The sequence below is a fragment of the Lynx canadensis genome, chromosome A1 (genome assembly GCF_007474595.2).
Source record: "Lynx canadensis isolate LIC74 chromosome A1, mLynCan4.pri.v2, whole genome shotgun sequence".
NCBI classification, from domain to species: Eukaryota; Metazoa; Chordata; class Mammalia; order Carnivora; family Felidae; genus Lynx; species Lynx canadensis.
Window position 1 is genome coordinate 176,384,199 of NC_044303.2, and position 18,330 is coordinate 176,402,528.

The 18,330-nt window shown below is 51.7% G+C and overlaps 1 long non-coding RNA gene across 3 annotated transcripts in view; it reads right to left on the reverse strand.

Annotated features, from left to right (window-relative positions):
- Positions 1 to 2,591: 2,591 nt before the first annotated feature.
- Positions 2,592 to 18,330, reverse strand: part of LOC115521941 — a 40,943-nt gene continuing 25,204 nt past the window's right edge. The window contains exons 1-4 of one of the 3 annotated variants that reach the window (XR_003971209.1): positions 4,219 to 4,282; positions 3,612 to 3,704; positions 2,986 to 3,141; positions 2,592 to 2,657 (exon numbers count right to left, since the gene is read on the reverse strand). This is a non-coding gene — a long non-coding RNA (uncharacterized LOC115521941). The other 2 variants (XR_003971212.1, XR_004343947.1) reach the window with 2 other exon arrangements.

The following is an 18,330-nucleotide window of genomic DNA, read 5'->3' on the forward strand; positions in this document are numbered from 1 at the left end:
GCCACCTCAGGGGATTACTTATTCTTCCCTGGGTGTCCCCATGGATACATGAGGTGTACATGTTAAGAAACTTGTTTTTCTCTTGTTAGTCTATTACAGGGGTCTCAGCTAAGTGCTGGAAGAGAAGAGAGAAAATCCTTTCCACCCCTCTCTACAGGAGCAATAGATTGGATATGACAGGGATGGCTGAATGTGGCCAAGTTTCTCCAGCACTCGTAAGGGAGCAGCATTCAGTCTCTACAGACGTGATTCTGTGGGCATGTGGGAGAAGTTGGTCAGACTCAGACCCGCCGAAGCCTTAACGATGGCCGTCCCCACCACAATCCTACGAACTCCTGTAATGTGCTGGTGGTGCAAGGCTCAACATTTGAATCCCGACTCTACCATTTGGGCTCTGGGGCAGCATTAGTGATGACAGATCCCGTTGCCATTACAGTAGGTGAACAAAGAAACAGCAAAAACTCATTAGGCCTAACACAACAAATTTCTCACTTACACAAAATGGCTGTGGTCCGGGCAACCCTCCAGGGCAAGGGCAAGGTGAAATTTCGCATCCTGGCTGCTCCAAGCTTTTAGCCCATCGACTTAACCCTAGACCTCTTCCTTAAGAGCACAAGAAAGGAAGAGAACAACATAGGGTCTCGCATGAAGGATGAATAATTTGGCCTGCAGGCGATACGCTTCCCTTTCACTCAGAGCCCGCTGGCCACAGCTAGGCACGTGGCCATATCTAATTGCAGGGGCGCCGAGAGGTACAAACCACTCATGTGCCCAGAAGGAGAGGAGAATCAAATGGGGGGGGGGGGGTTCCTAGAAGGCTACCTCCGTGTGCCCTCTCGACCAGTGAATATGGTGTCTTCTTCCCGCAGAGATACTAACCCTGTTCCACGGGAGATGACCCTAAGTATCATCTAGTGGCCAGCCACATCCAGCTCAAGGCCCAGGATGTCTCCACCTGAGTGGTTAGGCACCTCCTCCTCTATTAGACCTCATAACTAAAGAGAAAAGTCATCTGCTTAATACCCCACCTAATCCTTAACAGAGAAGTAACCGGAAAGGGGAAGCAATTCTGCTGTAAGGCCACTGAAACGTGGCATGGCAGGTGTCCCTTGTAGGTCCCACTCTGCCCTGCCGTTCTCTGCGGCCTCTAGCGCCACCCTCTGTGAGATTCTGCCGTTGCCATCACCCCCTCTGGCCACACCCAAACGCCACACTGGGGAATCTGAATTGAGAGGCTGCCCAGCTTTCTTAATCCCCATCCTGTCCTAGGAGACTAGAGCCCCAAGGTCGTTTTCGGTTCTGAGCTGAGACTTTTGGAGCCTCAGGATCGTGGGGGTTTGGGTCAGAATGGCTATCTTATAAACGCAGTAGGAGTTTTACCTAATGGATTCCAACCAGCGACATGGGCCAGAAGCCCCATTCACAACTTTTTTGTGAGACTCGACTCGTAAATCTGTTGTTATTCCTTTGCTCCCTCACTCTCATACCTCTCTCTTGATTGAAACTTTGACGCTATGGGACTTATGTGCAAAAGCCAAGCCTTAACGCTTTTTTCCCTGAGCCGTTCTGTCCACCTGAAAAGTTTGCCTCGGCAGCACATTTTTCATCTGATCATTGCATGGAGGCCTTTGTCACACAAGGGTTCTCGACATTTGCTTCTTGCCATTTAGGGCCCCGAATCAGTTTGCTTACCTAACATTGCAAATCCTCAAATATCTGGACTCTCCTTCCTACTTCTAATGTCTGTTCACAAGCTGGAAAGTTTTTTGGCTGATCTCATCTTCTTGTAAGACCTTGCCAAACACAGGCAACATCGACCACATGATGCTATTAAAAATCCCCTTTCCCATCTCTCCCCTTTTAGGTACATGATCCGCCCCTGCAACCTTCTGTCCTTTTTTTAAATTCATTTATTTATTTTGAAGGGAAGAGAGAGCAAGCAGGCAGGGGAGGGGCAGAGAGAAAGGGAGAGACAGAATCCCAAGCAGGCTCCGAGCCACAAACCGCGAGATCATGACCTGAGCCAAAATCCAAAGCCGGACGCTCAACTGACTGAGTCACCCAGGCGCCCCTGCCCTGACCAAACTTCCAGTAACATCTGATGCGCTTTGTTCATTGATGATGCACAAATCGACAGATTTGTCTTCATCGGACAGATCAGGTTTGCCCTTACTACATTACCTAAATTAAGCTCTTTATGTTGGAATAATTTCGTTTCGTTCACACGGAGTTGCGACAATACTGAGAGAGCCTGCATAAACATCGACACGTACCTGGTTTCTCTGTTGGTAACGTTCTGCAAGACAATAACATAATCCCGCACCCAGGACTACTTTATTTAAAAACTGATGGCCTTTGCCTTTATTTCTGGCCATTTGCACACCTGCATGATTTGGGGAGTGTGTCAGTGCCATTATGCCTGAGCTTACTTTTGCACTGAGGCTCGTTGTTATATATTTTTTATTTTGTTGGTTTAACGGTTTGTTCATTCAAAAAAAAAATTTTTTTTTTTTTGAGCACGTACAAGCATGCCAGGCAGTGCCCTTTGCCATAGGAGTTCCAACGGTGACTGCAAAGGCATGGCCCTTCCCCATCGTGAATAGATTTCGCTGGTTTTCCAGAAGCCGAGGACAGTGGTGTTTCAAAGTGCCACGGAGCTGACAGGAAGAGGGAGAAAGAGGGAGACATCCACCGAATTCCTCAACGAGGGCCGCAGCAGTTTTGGCTGGAGAGCTAGGGGCTAATGTAAGACGGCAGTGCCTTGAGGAGAGGGACGAGGGAAAGGGAGGAGGGAACGGGGGCCCCTCTTCGGTAATGACTGACTTGTGTATTTATTTATGTGATTTACATAGATGCAGCTTGTGGGAAGACATTCCAGGGGCATGAACGGGTTTCACAGGGAGAAGCTCCCCACCCGTGTCCCTCCCAGGTCCATACTTCCCCTCCAGAGACGGCAGGTGCATATACAAGCATGTAAGGTCCTACCTGTGTCTTTGGCTGGGACACGCTCCGCCCCTCTAACTGTCCCCAGGAGAGGTTCCTGGAGAGAAGACTGGTAGCAGGCTTAGGAGCTCTGAGTGGCCGGCAGGTTGTACATATGGGTCTGGGGGTGGAGGCGATGGGCAAAATCCAACCAGCCACCTTGCAGTTAGAGTCAAAGACGCACAATGACCAGTTAAGAGGAGGTAGCCTGTTCTGAGCGCTTGCCACATGCAGGCCACTAACAGCCACCTCCGAGGTCACCCGAGGTCATCCAGCGACCAGTGTCAGAGGTGAGAGTCCAACCCTGCTCTGTTCACTTCCAAAACCCAGCTGCTTTCCCCATTTGTGTTGCAGGAAAATACACATGACATAAAATTTACCATCTGAACCATCTTTAAGTGTCCCGTTCAGTAAGATCAGGTTCATTCACATTGTTCCACAACCACCACCACCACCATCCATCTCCAGAACTTGTCCATCTTCCCAAGCTGAAACTCTGTCCCCACCAACTCCACATTCCTCCTCCCCACCCCACCCCCGCCCCCGTGACCACCGGCTACTTCCTGTCTCTACAGGAAGTTCCAGGCCCCCACCCCCCCCCCCACAACCTCGTATAAGTGGAGCCATACCGTGCTTGTCCTCTGTGACTGGCCTGGTTCACCGGGTGCGACCATCTCATCTCTCCATCTTCGTCGGGTTTTGCCAGTTGTCCCAGCTCCACGCTGCACAGTGAAAGGACAAAGTTCAGAATCACACGTTGCACTTAGTTGCCACATCTCTTTTGTCTCCTCCAATCGGCAGTAGTCTCTCTTTAAGACTACAGGTCAGAGGGCGCCTGAGCAGCTCAGTTGGTTGGGTGTCCAACTTCGGCTCAGGTCGTGATCTCACGGTTCGGGGGTTCGAGGCCCGCGTCGGGCTCTGTGCTGACAGCTCAGAGCCTGGAGCCTGCTTTGGATTCTGTGTCTCCCTCTCTCTGTGGCCCTCCCCCCACTCACACTCTGTCTCTCTCTGCCTCTCAAAAATAAATAAAAATGTAAAAAAAAAAATTTAAGACTACAAGCCAGATCTTTGGTAGAATATCTCTTCAGGTGGGTTTGTCTGACGACTGCTTAGGATTAGCTCCCAATTCTGCTTTCTCCTGTCCCTATTTATTGGTCCACATGTTTATTTCTGTCTGTATGGACCCATGGATTCCTGTTTCACTCAACGTTTTGTACAATCTGGTGCCATCATTACCTCTTTCGGTGTCGGATTGTCCCAGATTTGGCTGCTGGGCAGCGTTTCAGGCTGGCTTTTGCATCCGTGTCACATCCCTCCATCTGTCCTTGGCCACCTGCTTACTTTCTGACACAAGGAGGTGGTCGAGGCTTATCTCGTGCTTTTCCTGCTCCTGCCCTGGGATCTGCCGTTTCTCCAAGAAGCCTGATTCCTTTGTCTGGTATTTAAAAGTCAAATCTGGGGGCGCCTGGCTGGCTCAGTTGGTTAAGTGTCCCACTTCGGCTCGGGTCATGATCTCGCGGTTCCTGGGTTCGAGCCCCACGTCGGGCTCTGTGCTGACAGCTCAGAGCCTGGAGCCTGCTTCCGATTCTGTATCTCCCTCTCTCTCTGCCCCTCCCCCGCTCACGCTCTGTCTCTCTCTCTCTCTCAAAAACAAATAAGCATTGAAAAAAATAATTAAAAAAAGAAAAGTCAACTCTGGATGTGCCACTACTCCCAGACCCTCCAGGGGTTCGTTCGAGTTTCTCTTCTTACCTTAAGCGTCATTCTTTCTCTAGCCTCTCCCACTAACCTCAATACATTTGCACTGGAACAGTCCCCTCTACATAGAACCTCCTCCTGTCATAGCCAACACCCCGCTCCCAGACAGATGGCCTCCCACCTGTTCAGGCTCTGACACTCCATACTGGTCTACCGCCCCCTGTGCCCATCTCCACGGACGCTTACCTAGTGGCTCAGTAACCGTTTGTAAACCCCTGACCTGAGCCCTGCTGAAAGATCACATGGTATGAACAGACAAGTCCTTCCTGAATCGGAACCAGCCAGGGGTGGTGACAATGAAGAAATGGCTAACGTAGTGAATCATCACCATGTGACAGCCCCTGCCAGGCAGGGCAGGTGACTTGGCTGTCTTCGGGCTTGGCTACAAGAGGAGACGGCAGGGTCACCTCCTGGAGAGTGCCGTAGAGCAGTGAGAGAGCAGGTTTTGGGGGTCAAGCTAGCCCTCTGCGTTCTCTGTGTTCACGTTACTTTATTGTGTCCATCCCACCCCCATCCGCCTTTCGTGTCTCTTGCTATGGCTCCGTGTCAGCCACTCGGGTAGCAGGCCGCCTGTCTTCCTGATGGCTGCCCAGGACTCATTCTTCATTCCCCCAGCAAGGCCCCCTCAAGCATACCCAGCAGGTTGGGGGAAAGGCTTTGCAGCCACGTGCACGAGCGGTAGAGACCAAGAGAAACTTATTTATAGTCCATAAGTTACTAATAAAGTCCATAAATCTTACTAAGTTCATTCCAAGCACAAATCTCCCCACAGAGGCTTGGGCAGGGGTGGATGGAAACAAAGTGAACATTATTGGACAAAACCCCCCGTAGGAGGAGAACCGTAATATGTCATTCCACTTCCCCTCGTTAAGCCTATGCCGGGAACACCCTGTGGTTGGCAGTTGTAAACCACTGCCATCGGACCTGGAGACCCAGGCCCACCTCTCTCCTGCCTTGGCCCGGCCTCCCACCTCCCTGCAAGACGACATCTGCACAGCTGACATCGGTAAAGTGGTCCTTTACTATCAGCAAAGCCTGTGGCCCCAACCCTCACACAGGACTCTAGGGAGACAGGCCCGACCACTCGGGGGGCTGTTTGCCCAAGCCAGTTCTGGGTTGACATGACCTTGAACCGAAATCAGCTTTAAGAAGGTCAGCTGTGGGGCACCTGGGTGGCTCAGCCGGTCGAGCGTCTGACTCTCGAGTTCGGCTCAGGTCGTGGTCTTATGGTTTGTGGGTTTGAGCCCCAAATTGGATTTCGTGCTCATGTGGGGCCTGCTTGGAACTCCCTCTCTCTGCCCCTTCCTCTGCTCGCACGTGCCCTTTCTTCCTCTCCCTCTCAAAATAAATAAACTTTTAAAAAATTAAAAAAAAAAAAAAGGCCAGTTCTGCCTGTTTCCCTCGGTCTAAACCTCCTCCTGGAACGCGTCAGGGCCGGTTAGGTGCAAGGGTCCCCTCTCCCACCTGGGGCAGAAGAGAGAGAGGGTGTGCAGCAAGAGAGCACGTGGGCCCCAGTGCTGGAGCCCAGGACATGTCAGGCCAGAGAAAGCCCCATGCCGGGTGACCATGAGGAGGGAGGGACAGAGAAATGGAGAGGACTCTTCCAGAGCCAGTAGAACAAGGTATTCCTCTCCTTATTTGCCTCCCACGCAGGAAAGAAAGAAGAGGAAGGTGCCCAGCCTGCCCTCAGGGTGCAGAGCCAGCTCTGTGTCACTCTAATCTCAGGAGACGGGCAGAGAAAGGTGATAACTGAGAGCAATGCACCTGAGTGTGGACCGGTATCTCCACGTGAGCCCTGTGGCCCAACAAGGGCCCTGGAATTTGACCAGTCCCTGCAGCACTCGTCCCCTGGCGAGTGGGGGTGTCCTTAGTGGGATCAGACCCAGGGCGGACTGGCCCAGGGAGACAGGAGCAGACCTTCTGCAAATCTGCCCAGAGTTGTAAGAACCAGAAACAGGAGGTGTGCAGTTCCTGGCCATTGCCTTGGGGATGGTTTTTGAGGGCCCTGATATGGCAATGGCCATGGACTTGGGGCCCATCCATTTGTGAGGAGTGAAACAACCACATCCTCGAGGGACAAGGCACCCCAACCTCTACCTGTGTTATCTGGCAGCTTTTCTTGCTCTGTGGGCTCTGAGATGTGGCACTCTTGTCATGGCCGGGCTGTGTGGGATCAGGAGAGGAAAGGGCAGAGGAAGAAGGAGAGGAGGGGGAAGAAGGGGAAGAGGGAGAAGGAGAGGAGGGGGAGGAGGGAGAAGGAGAGGGAGGGGAGAGAGGGAGAAGGAGAGGATGGGGGCCAGAGGAGAAGGAGAGGAGGGGGCAGAGGGAGAGGAGAGGAGGGGTGGAGAGGGAAGAAGGAGAGGAGGGGGAAGAGGGAGAAGGAGCGGAGGGGGAAGAAGGGAAGGAGAAGGAGAGAGGGGGCACAGAGGGAGAAGGAGAGGAGGGGGAGATGTGAGAGAAGGAGAGGAGGGGGCACACGACGGGCAGAGGAGAGGAGGGTGGCAGGAGGGAGAGGAGAGAGGGGGAGGCCCACGAGGGAGAAGGAGAGGAGGGGGAGAGGGAGAAGGAGAGGAGGGGGAGAGGGAGAAGGAGAGGAGGGGGGAGAGGGAGAGGAGAGGAGGGGGGGGAAGAGGGAGAAGGAGAGGAGGGGGGAGAGGAGAGAAGGGGCAGAGGGAGAAGGACGAGGAGGGGGCAGAGGGAGAAGGAGAGGAAGGGGAAGAGGAAACAGCAGAGAACAGGAAGCTCAGAAACCACCCTCCCCCCCATCACTTAGCCAGACTCTGCATCATTTATTGAAAGAGAGGGTTTCTGGGAGCACCGCGCAGGGGAACATAGTAAGTGCTCATTAAATACTGCTATCACCCCTCGTAGTGGCGGCAGAGTAGCAGAAGCTGTCGGTGATTCATTCAACCACGAAACACCCCAGGACACAGAGCAGCCATCATTGCCCCCATTTTACAGATGAAGCCCGGGGTGGGAAGCAACCTGGCCCATGTGGCCCCACAGCCCCGAGGATGGCAGAGCCAGAACAAGGGCTTGTCTGCTACGGCAGGTCCCCGGAGCCCAGCCCAAGGCACGGACTTGATCTGGCCAGCAGGCTCCAAGAGACCCGGCGACAGGGGAGAGAGAGATGGGAGATGCGGGCACAGACACAGCAGGGGCGTGCGAGAGAGGAGGCGGGGGATCTGAGGGGAAAGGGGGTCAGAAGCAGGCTCACCTGCCGGAGAGGATAGGACAGGCGCAGGAAAGGAAGTGCAGAGAGGCCCTCGGAATTTGAGGGCCTGCAGCCGCCATCCGAGCTCTGGAGTGAAGGCCGCCTGGGTTCGTCCACCACGTGGACCCCTCAGTAGCTGGGCGACCTTGGGCAAATCCCTCCTCACCCTCGGAGCCTCCACTGTCGTCCTCAGTAAAATGGGGGAAAGGGCAGTCCGGTCCCTCCTTCACAGGCCGTGGGGGTACAGGGCTGGGGGGTGGGACATGCAGATCTCAGTCACGGCCTGTCAGACCCAGCGAGACGGGTGAGCCTAGGGCAGAGGTGGAGGCCAGACGCCTGTCCTCCTCGGACACGTTCCATGCAGCATGCCGGAAGGGGGAGCCGGGGGACCTGTCTACCTGGAAGACAGGGCGGGCGGGGAACACCGTGCATTTTCCTAGAGGAAAAGTGTCAGAGGAGACCCTCCCTCACCTTTCGGAGGAGCTAGGTGCTAGGAGCTAGCCCCAGCTCAGTCGCTCCCTCCCTGTGTGACCACGAGCCAGTCACTGGTCCCCTCTGAACCTCAGTCTCCTTATCTATTAAACTGCTTTGAGGACGACAGATAATCTTAAACAGCAACTGTTAGTATTAAGTTTACCTGGGGAGGCAAAGTAACAGCGGGGGTGGGGGGAGGGGGGGGGAAGCACTAGACCTTCAGAGAGATCAGGGCTCAAACCCCAGCTCTCCGAAAAAGCAGTCAAGCAGCCAGAGGCAAGTTTCTCAGCCTCTCTGTGGTGCGAATAACTGCGAAGATGCATGTGAAGCCCTTAGCACAGTCTAGTAGGTAGTAAGGACTTAAACCATGGTAGCTGCCTGCCTGTTTCCCTGTCAGCCCGAGCCTGATCCGGGCCTGACCTTGCCTTCTATCTCACCCCGCTTTTGTCCCCAGATTTTCAGCCAAGTGTGGCCTGAAAGCTGTCTTTGTGGGGCAGCCAGCCACCCAGGCCCAACCGCAGCTCGGGTCTCATCAGTGCCACTGCTATAAACAGACAGAAGCATTGTAAGTAAACAACCGCTCCCCGGTGGCCCTGAAGGCCGCTGGCCTCTCGAGAGGGGGTTTGGAGGGTGGCAGTCTCGTTTGATTCAAATAACACTCAGACCTAAGGGCAGGGTGGGCCGTGAAAGCCCCCCGGCCCGGCAGAGCCCCAGTGGGGTGCAGAAAGCCAGAGGGCATCCAGGCGCTGTCCCTGACTTCTGTCTCGCCCACCCTCAGTGGGGCCTTGCCACCCCTGCCCTGGGTCCTTTCTTCTCACTGAGCTGTGCCCTCCCCGCAGTGAGGAGCTGCCACTCAGGGCACCGACTCGCCTCATCCCCAGGCGTGACCACACAGCTGTACCAACAGCAGCGCACGCCCCGGGGCACCTTACCCATGCTGTCTGAGACCTTCACCGGCCCAAGGCGAGGGGTGCCATCACAGGTAAAGAGGCTCCCTCCTGGTAAAACGGCTAGCCCCAAATCATAGGGCTGGGGTGACACGACTGGAATCGGAATCCACGTCTCGGCTGTCAGCCGTGCTCCACGCTGGAAAATCACTTCTGCCTGCCCTGGAGGCAGTCCTCCAAGCTTCGAGGGCTCAACCTTACCCCTCTTTCACCAGGGCAAGCGCACACTCGAACGACCACCCCCCCACACACACACCCCCTGCCAAAAATCCAAACAAACAAAAAAACCCAAGCGTGTTTGCTGAATGACTCTACAAATGGACCCAGAAAGCAGAATGCAAACGGCAAAGGTTTCTCCGGGGGAGGGGGGCGGGTTGCACATGCACCAGTGCTCCGCACGCTGTTTCACAAGCACCAATGCATCCCACCCTCAAAACCACCTGAGAGGGTTGGGGGATCTGATTCTCGCTTTACAGCGGAAGAAACGGAGGACAGAGGACAGAGCTGAAGTGACGGGCCCGAGGCGCACGCTCTTAAGAGGCAGGGCTGAGTGCGTTCCTGGGGCTGGGGTCCTGATGCCTCACTTAGCCCCTCTGTGCGGTGAGGACCACAGGGTGGCAGGCTCCCTTGGAGGGGGAATTCCCAGAGGCTGTCCCTTCTGGGTGACCAGCGCCCCCTGTGGATGTGGCACAGCGCTGGGGATCATCGTGAGTCTGCTCAGTAAATGGATGTACAGATAAACAGATTACTTCCTGGACTCCTTGGAGTTCTAGAAGCATAGTATACGTGCTAAAAGCATGGACCCCGAAGCCACACTGCCTGGGTACCTCAGGGTTCTCATCTGTACAACGGGTTATATATATTTATGAATTTATAACTCTATGGCTGTCTCAATTTGTTTTTGGAGCAAGTCACGGTTATGTGTGCCTTTAAAAGTGTGCATTTACTAAGCTGGTATCTGACCACACTGATGTAAGCATTACCTCTTATATCTGGTTGTTTTTTTGTGTTTTTTTTTTTAATTTTTTTTTCAAATTTTTTTTTTATTTATTTTTGGGACAGAGAGAAACAGAGCATGAACGGGGGAGGGGCAGAGAGAGAGGGAGACACAGAATCGGAAACAGGCTCCAGGCTCCAAGCCATCAGCCCAGAGCCTGACGCGGGGCTCGAACTCACGGACCGCGAGATCGTGACCTGGCTGAAGTCGGACGCTTAACCGACTGCGCCACCCAGGCGCCCCGTCTTATATCTGGTTTTATATGAGAGATTGAGTTCAGGCGTTGATCCATACCATTTGTGGGGGAGGGGTCCCCAAGTAGTCTCGGCACTTTGAGCCACTTTGCTTTCCTTCTGTTTCAGGCGAAACGACCTGAAGGGGGTAATTTTAAATGCCAAAGCTGCGAATGTTCTGTGTTGCTAGGGAAAAGCTCAGAGCAAGCTTCTCGGACGCCCCAGGGCCAAGATAAAAATGGAAATGACTAATGGGTGCTAGAAAAGCGCCTTGCCCAGAAGGGAGCTTGGAGCTCAGAGCGCGTCAGGGTGTGGAGAACTGTCCCCTCCCGAGAGCCGAGGAAGGGCCTGCAAGGCTTTGCCAAGGGACATGGCGGAGACCAAAGGTGAACTCCTTCACTCCATACACGTCCCCTGTGCCTCTGGAGCCAGGCCCTGCTGTCACTCACAAAGCGTCACCCCTGTGTTTGGGGAGCTCACTTTTCCACAAGGTACACAGATGCAGAAATGAGACAGCGTAGCAGGACCTCCCAAGCACACCATGGCCCTGCTTTCACTTCCGCACATGGAAGGATGGAGAAAATGTCCCCCACCAGGACCCACGAGGGAGGACATTTTATTTCTTTGAAAGAAATATTTTGACAGAATGACTGGGATGGTGAGACCCTTAGCTCATGTTCATATGAAAAGGATACGACTTAATAGTACAGGGACAGGGAGACAAGAAGGAATGTGTCTTCTCCAAGGAAAGGGGAGGTAAAGACTAGATAAGAGACATGGGAAAGCTGGGGACCCCGGGGACAAAGGGCCAGAGAGAGACAGCCCAGCAGGAGGATGACCAAGGAGAACATGAGAGAAGGGGATCTTTAGGGCTTTTTATTGTGGAGAGCACCATGGCACCCCAGGCCTCCGGCCCATGTACCGAATCTTGGATAAGTTTGCAGTCACCACTGCTGTCACTGGTGGTGGATGACTTTGAGAGCTCTCAGAGGGGCTGGGGCGTTTTGCTTTTGAAGTAACAGCTACCCTATGCCAGGCGTTATCTACGTATGTGACGCAACTGACACATTTAATCCTCGTGACAATTTTGTAAGGTTAATCCTATGATCACCCCCATTTTCCAGGGGTGAAAGTGAGGCACAAAGAGAACAGAGAACCTTCCCCGAGGCTCACAGTTCCTGGGCAGCAGACCCAGGATCCAGCCCAGGCCAGCCCGGCTTTAGGCCTGGGAAAAAGGACCCCTGTCCCAGGCCACACATTTCAGACGCTCCTGCTCTGTTCCTCCTCTGACCATGCCTCTCCCCGCAGGGCAAGGACCACGGACGTGCCCACCTGGATCCCATGTTCTTCCCTTCCCCCTACTGTTAGACCCACGGCCTGGGTACTCAGTATGCCAGAACTCCCTTCCCAAACGGCTCTGTCAGGTAAGACCGGGGTGACCCTGATCAAAGTATGTTGAAAGGAATGGACACGGTGAGCTCCACAGTGTCCCTTCCGGCCGACACGCAGTGAGAAACTCACTCTGTCCGTCTGCTCGAGCTGCCATCACAAACTGCCACGGACTGGTGGCTTAAGCAACAGAGATTTATTTTCTCACAGTTCTGGAGGCTGGAAGTCCAAGGTCAGGGTGCCAGCGTGGTCACGTTCTGGGGAGGGCCCTCTTCCCAGTTTGCAGACAGCCACCTTCTCGCTGCGTCCTCACGTGGCTTTTTCTCAGTGCTTCACTGAGGAAGACAGACCTCAGACGCCCCGGTGCCTCTTCCTATAAGGGCCCTAATCCTATCAGATCAGGGCCCTCACTAAACTTAGTCACTTCTACAAAGGCCCTATATCTCCAAATACGGTCATGTTGGGGTTTAGAGCCTCAACGTATGAATTTGGCAGGGGAGGGTGGGAGGGAACAGGGCCAAAACATTCAGTCCATAATGCTTACCAGGAAAAACACGGGAGTCTCGGTGGTGGGTGATTCAGGCGCAGCACCCAAAAGCTGGTGGACGCTGCTTGGGGTTTCATTTGGGGGAATAATATCCAAACATGAACCAAGGGACCGGACTCTGGAGCCTGCGTGTGGAACATCACTGCAGGAACAGCAATGCAGAAGAGGAACTTCCTCCCCTCCACAGGGCTGCGCAGGCTGGTGTTCAACGGTGCCACCTTGTGGCGCAGAGAGGCAAGAGCAAGAAGGGATTTTGACTCTCCAGTTCCCTCTGCATCTGGTATTTCAGAAGCAGGAGAATGGAAAGCCCTGGGTTTTCGGAAAAATCAAAAGCAAGATATTACACTTTATCACAACAGAGTTTGAGGGGGAGGGAGCATTCAAGTGATTAACTAGAAGAAATATGAATAGATTTGTACCCTAAGCTACTGGTATAACTCCTATCGGTTCCACAGGAAATGAACGTATCGGCGTAGCTGTTTAGCAGCTTCGTAAGGAAGTTTTGTAGGGGCACCTGGATGGCTCAGTCGGTTGAGCGTCTGACTTCGGCTCAGGCCGGGATCTCACAGTTCATGAGCTCGAGCCCCGTGTCGGGCTCTGTGCTGACAGCTCAGAGCCTGGGGCCTACTTCCGATTCTGTGTCTCCCTCTCTCTCTGCCCCATCCCCACTCATGTTCTCTGTCTTAAAAAAATAAAACATGAAAAAAAAAAAAGTTTTGTAGCCATTCAGACTGGCTACTCTTTTAATACATTCACAGCACACAAGAGCATAGGCACAGCTAAATATCCAGAGTGTGTGGTGAGCCTTTAGCGGCTCTCTCATAAAATAAAATGCTTGAAATGCTTTTAAAAATTTTTTTTTTTCAACGTTTATTTATTTTTGGGACAGAAAGAGACAGAGCATGAACGGGGGAGGGGCAGAGAGAGAGGGAGACACAGAATCGGAAACAGGCTCCAGGCTCCGAGCCGTCAGCCCAGAGCCCGACGCGGGGCTCGAACTCCCGGACCGCGAGAGCGTGACCTGGCTGAAGTCGGACGCTTAACCGACTGCGCCACCCAGGCGCCCCTGAAATGCTTTTTAAAAGCGAAAACCCAAGACAGAGCCATTGTCTAAGGTCTAACCGTGGCAAATCACCATGTTCAGATTTGTGCGACCGGGATCCCTAAAAACGGTATCAATCTTGGGGCACCTGGGTGGATCAGTCGGTTAAGCGTCCGACTCTTGATTACAACTCAGGTCATGATCTCATGGTTTGTGAGTTGGAGCCCTGCACGGGGGCTCTGCGCTAACCCAACTTGGGAATCTCTGTCTCCCTCTATCTGTGCCTCTCCCCTGATGATCTCTCTCTCTCTCTCTCTCTCAAAATAAATAAATACACATTTAAAAAACCATATCGCAGCCGTAGCAATCTCTTCCTCGACACATCCCCAAAGGCAAGGGAATTAAAAGCAAAAGTGAATTACTGGGACCTTATGAAGATAAAAAGCTTCTGCACAGCAAAGGAAACAACCAACAAAACTAAAAGGCAACCAACGGAATGGGAAAAGATATTTGCAAATGGCATATCGGACAAAGGGCTAGTATCCAAAATCTATAAAGAGCTCACCAAACTCCACACCCGAAAAACAAATAACCCAGTGAAGAAATGGGCAGAAGACATGAATAGACACTTCTCTAAAGAAGACATCCGGATGGCCAACAGGCACATGAAAAGATGTTCAGCGTCGCTCCTTATCAGGGAAATACAAATCAAAACCACACTCAGGTATCACCTCACGCCAGTCAGAGTGGCCAAAATGAACAAATCAGGAGACTATAGATGCTGGAGAGGATGTGGAGAAACGGGAACCCTCTTGCACTGTTGGTGGGAATGCAAATTGGTGCAGCCGCTCTGGAAAGCAGTGTGGAGGTTCCTCAGAAAATTAAAAATAGACCTACCCTATGACCCAGCAATAGCACTGCTAGGAATTTACCCAAGGGATACAGGAGTACTGATGCATAGGGGCACTTGTACCCCAATGTTCATAGCAGCACTCTCAACAAGAGCCAAATTATGGAAAAAGCCTAAATGTCCATCAACTGATGAATGGATAAAGAAATTGTGGTTTATATACACAATGGAATACTATGTGGCAATGAGAAAAAATGAAATATGGCCCTTTGTAGCAACGTGGATGGAACTGGAGAGTGTAATGCTAAGTGAAATAAGCCATACAGAGAAAGACAGATACCATATGGTTTCACTCTTATGTGGATCCTGAGAAACTTAGCAGGAACCCATGGGGGAGGGGAAGGAAAAAAAAAAAAAAAGAGGTTAGAGTGGGAGAGAGCCAAAGCATAAGAGACTGTTAAAAACTGAGAACAAACTGAGGGTTGATGGGGGGTGGGAGGGAGGGGAGGGTGGGTGATGGGTATTGAGGAGGGCACCTTTTGGGATGAGCACTGGGTGTTGTATGGAAACCAATTTGTCAATAAGTTTCATAAAAAAAAAAAAAAAAAAAAACCATATCGATGATCTGCTGAAAAGCAGGCTTTAAAAAAAAAAAAAAGTAATGGTTTGTAACAACAAGACATCCCTACATACCTATCAGAATGACCAAAATTCAAAATACTGACCCCAAATGCTGGTGAGGATGTGAAGCGACAGGAACTCTTATTCATTGCTGGTGCGGTAGCTACTTTGAAAGCCAGTTTGGCTGCTCCTTACAAAACTAAACATAATTTTACCGTACAATCCCACGATAGCGCTCCTTAGGTATTTGCCCAAAGGAGTTGAAACCTTATGTCTACACAAAAACCTACCCGCAGCTGTTTATAGCAGCTTCATTCTTAATTGCCAAACCTTGGGAACAACCAAGATGTTCTCCAGTAGGTGGGTGGATAAACAAACAAACTGCGGTGCATCCAGAAACTGGAATATTATTCAGTGCTAAAAAGAAGTGAGCTGTGAAGTCATGAAAAGACACGAAGGGAACTTAGATGCAGATCACTACATGCAGGAAGCCAATCTGCAAAAGCTACACAGTGTATGATTCTAACTAGGTGACATTCCGGGCAAGGCAAAACTACGGAGACCATGAAAAGATCAGAGGTGGGGCGCCTGGGGGGATCAGTCGGTTGAGCGTCCCACTTCGGCCCAGGTCATGATCTCACGGCTCGGGAGTTCGAGCCCCGCGTCAGGCTCTGTGCGGACGGCTCGGAGCCTGCAGCCTGCTTCAGATTCTGTGCCTCCCTCTCTCTCTGCCCCAACCCACTCGCATTCTGTCTCTGTCTCTCTCAAAAATAAATAATCATCAAAAAAAAAAAAAAAAAAGAGAGAGAGATCAGAGGTTGCCAGGGTTAGGTGTGGGGAGGTGAACAGGCAGAGCACAGAGGAATTTTAGGGGATTGAAAATACTCTGTATGATATGATAGTGGTGGATAGGTGCCATTATACTTTGTCCAAACCCACAGAATGCACAAACCAAGGGCGAACCCTAAAGTAAACTATGGACTTGGGGGGACTGTGATGGGCAGGGCCATCCTTCGTCACAAATGTCCCACTCCGGTGAGTGATAGTTGATGATGGGTGAGGCTATGCATGTGTGGGGTCAGAGGATATGTGGGAAATCGCTCTGTCCCTCCCTCTCAATTTTGTTCTGGTCCTGAAACTGCTGTAAAAAATTAAGGTCTTAAAAAAAAAAAGTAGTAGCAATGTAGAATCGTTGAGTCGTTTTTTTAAGAGTCAGGAGCTGGAGCTCCGCGTCAGAAGGGGAAACGTATTCTCCACCATTCACTCTTTAATTTTGGTAATTCACTGTTGTGCAAATATCACGTAGACATCATTTCATGTCACCCCTTCCCGCAATTATAGAGACTGAGCAGCAGAGAGGTTCCAGTGAATTGTCCAAGGTCAAATAGTAAGTAATGATAGATGTAGGAGTCCAACCCAGTTTTGCCACCACTCAGCCTGTCTCTCCGTAAAGAGGACGTGAAGCCTGCAGCAGGCGTTAGGAAAAGTCTGAAAGTTGATTTCAGATACCTGCTAGGAAGGCAATGGCTCGTCTGACATCTCGATTCGGGATTCAGGAATGCAGACACAGTACTTAGTCCTAAACCTGTCTACGGACAACCACCAGAGAATACTTTCCGTCCAGTTGCAAGGGATTCGTGCCCAAGACACATGAACTCAGCAAGAAACTGCATCTCATGCCTCAGAGTCTGCAGGCAGCCCAAGAACATAGCAACCGAGAATACGATGTCTCCTGTAGCCCCCAGGCCGACGTGTGGGCGGAGCTCATGGCCTGACTCGGGCAGCACTAAGGAAGCATTATGTGACTGTAACAAATGGAAAAATCCATATTTCCTTCTGGAAATAAATCTCAGCCCTTAGGTGACACCAAGTCCACTGGCAGGGACTCCATGACCTTGGGCAGGCGCTCGCTGAACTCCCTGAGACATTCATAGCATAATCAAAAGGACACACATGTCAGTGCCCATAAAGCTTCCCGGGGTGGGGGAGAGACAAACTCTGGCAACGGTGGCATTTTATTAGATGGCTGCCCCGTACAGTAAAAATAACCTTTGCATTTAGTAGCCAGATCTTTTTTTTTTTTTTTTCCAAATTGCTTTTGCCTTTCATTAAACAGCCCAATCCAGAAGAATCTTTCCTTTCATCACAGAGTGGAAAAATTCTCGGTGGCATTCTCCCAGACCTGGGGCCCACCCACTCACGAGTCCCAAGGGCCCCCACACGCCCTGATCAGGTGACTCTGGGGCATTCGCTGCACATCATCTCAGGAGGTCTACGTACACAGCTCAGTTCTGGCCACTCAAAGATGAGAGGAAGGAGGAGAAATACTTTGGGGACCGACAATTTTGTTGTGGTTTTATAACTGACCTTTTTTTTTTTTTTTCTTTTTTAAACAATCTGCCCAGGGAAAAAGACAGAAAACTTTTCCACTATTGCTTGGGCAGCTCATGAATGCGTTAGGTCAAGACTCCCGGGCATGGCGTCAGCGTGATGGTACAGCGGAGACAGCCTGGGGCACCGGCGTCAGGAACACACGGCCCCTCATTCACGGCATTTGTGAGGAAAGGAGAGGCCACGCAAGCTCTCCTTCCTCTTGCCCTTCTCCCTGAGGAGCACCAGTTCCTCCTTTTCCCTAAAGGAATCGAAGACCAATTCCACACCTGGAGACATGTCTTCCCTGCCCCACCTCCCCCTCTGGTTAATAACAGATTTTAAACGAATGGTTCCAATCTCCTGTGCAGAGTTCCAAATAACCATGTAGCTACCCTACCTTCGAGGAGTGGGACCAGAACTCCCTGCCATTTGAAGTATGGGCTGCACGTGGCGACTTCCTGCAAAGAGGAGGTATGGCAACAGGGAGAAAGGGTGACCTCACGGAGAAGAAACCTGACAAAGCCTACCTTGGCCGGGCGATGAAAGTCAACAGCAACCGTGAGAAGTCACATTGACAGTATGTTCCCTTGACATGATGTGATGTGAGTGGCATTTTACCTCTGTGGTCTTCCTCCCCAAACCTATAACCTCATTTTACTCATGAGAAAAATAACGGACAAACTCCAGCGAGGGGGGTGGGGGGCATTCTACAAAATGCCTGACCAGTATTCTTTCAACTGTCAAGGTCATCAAAAACCTGATGGAAAAGGAAAATCTGGGAAACTGTCACAGCCAAGAGGAGCCTAAAATGACATGGTCACTAATTGCCATGCAGAGTCCTGGATGGGACCCTGGAACAGAAAAAAAGGATACTAGGTAAAAACCAAAGAAATCTGCATTGAT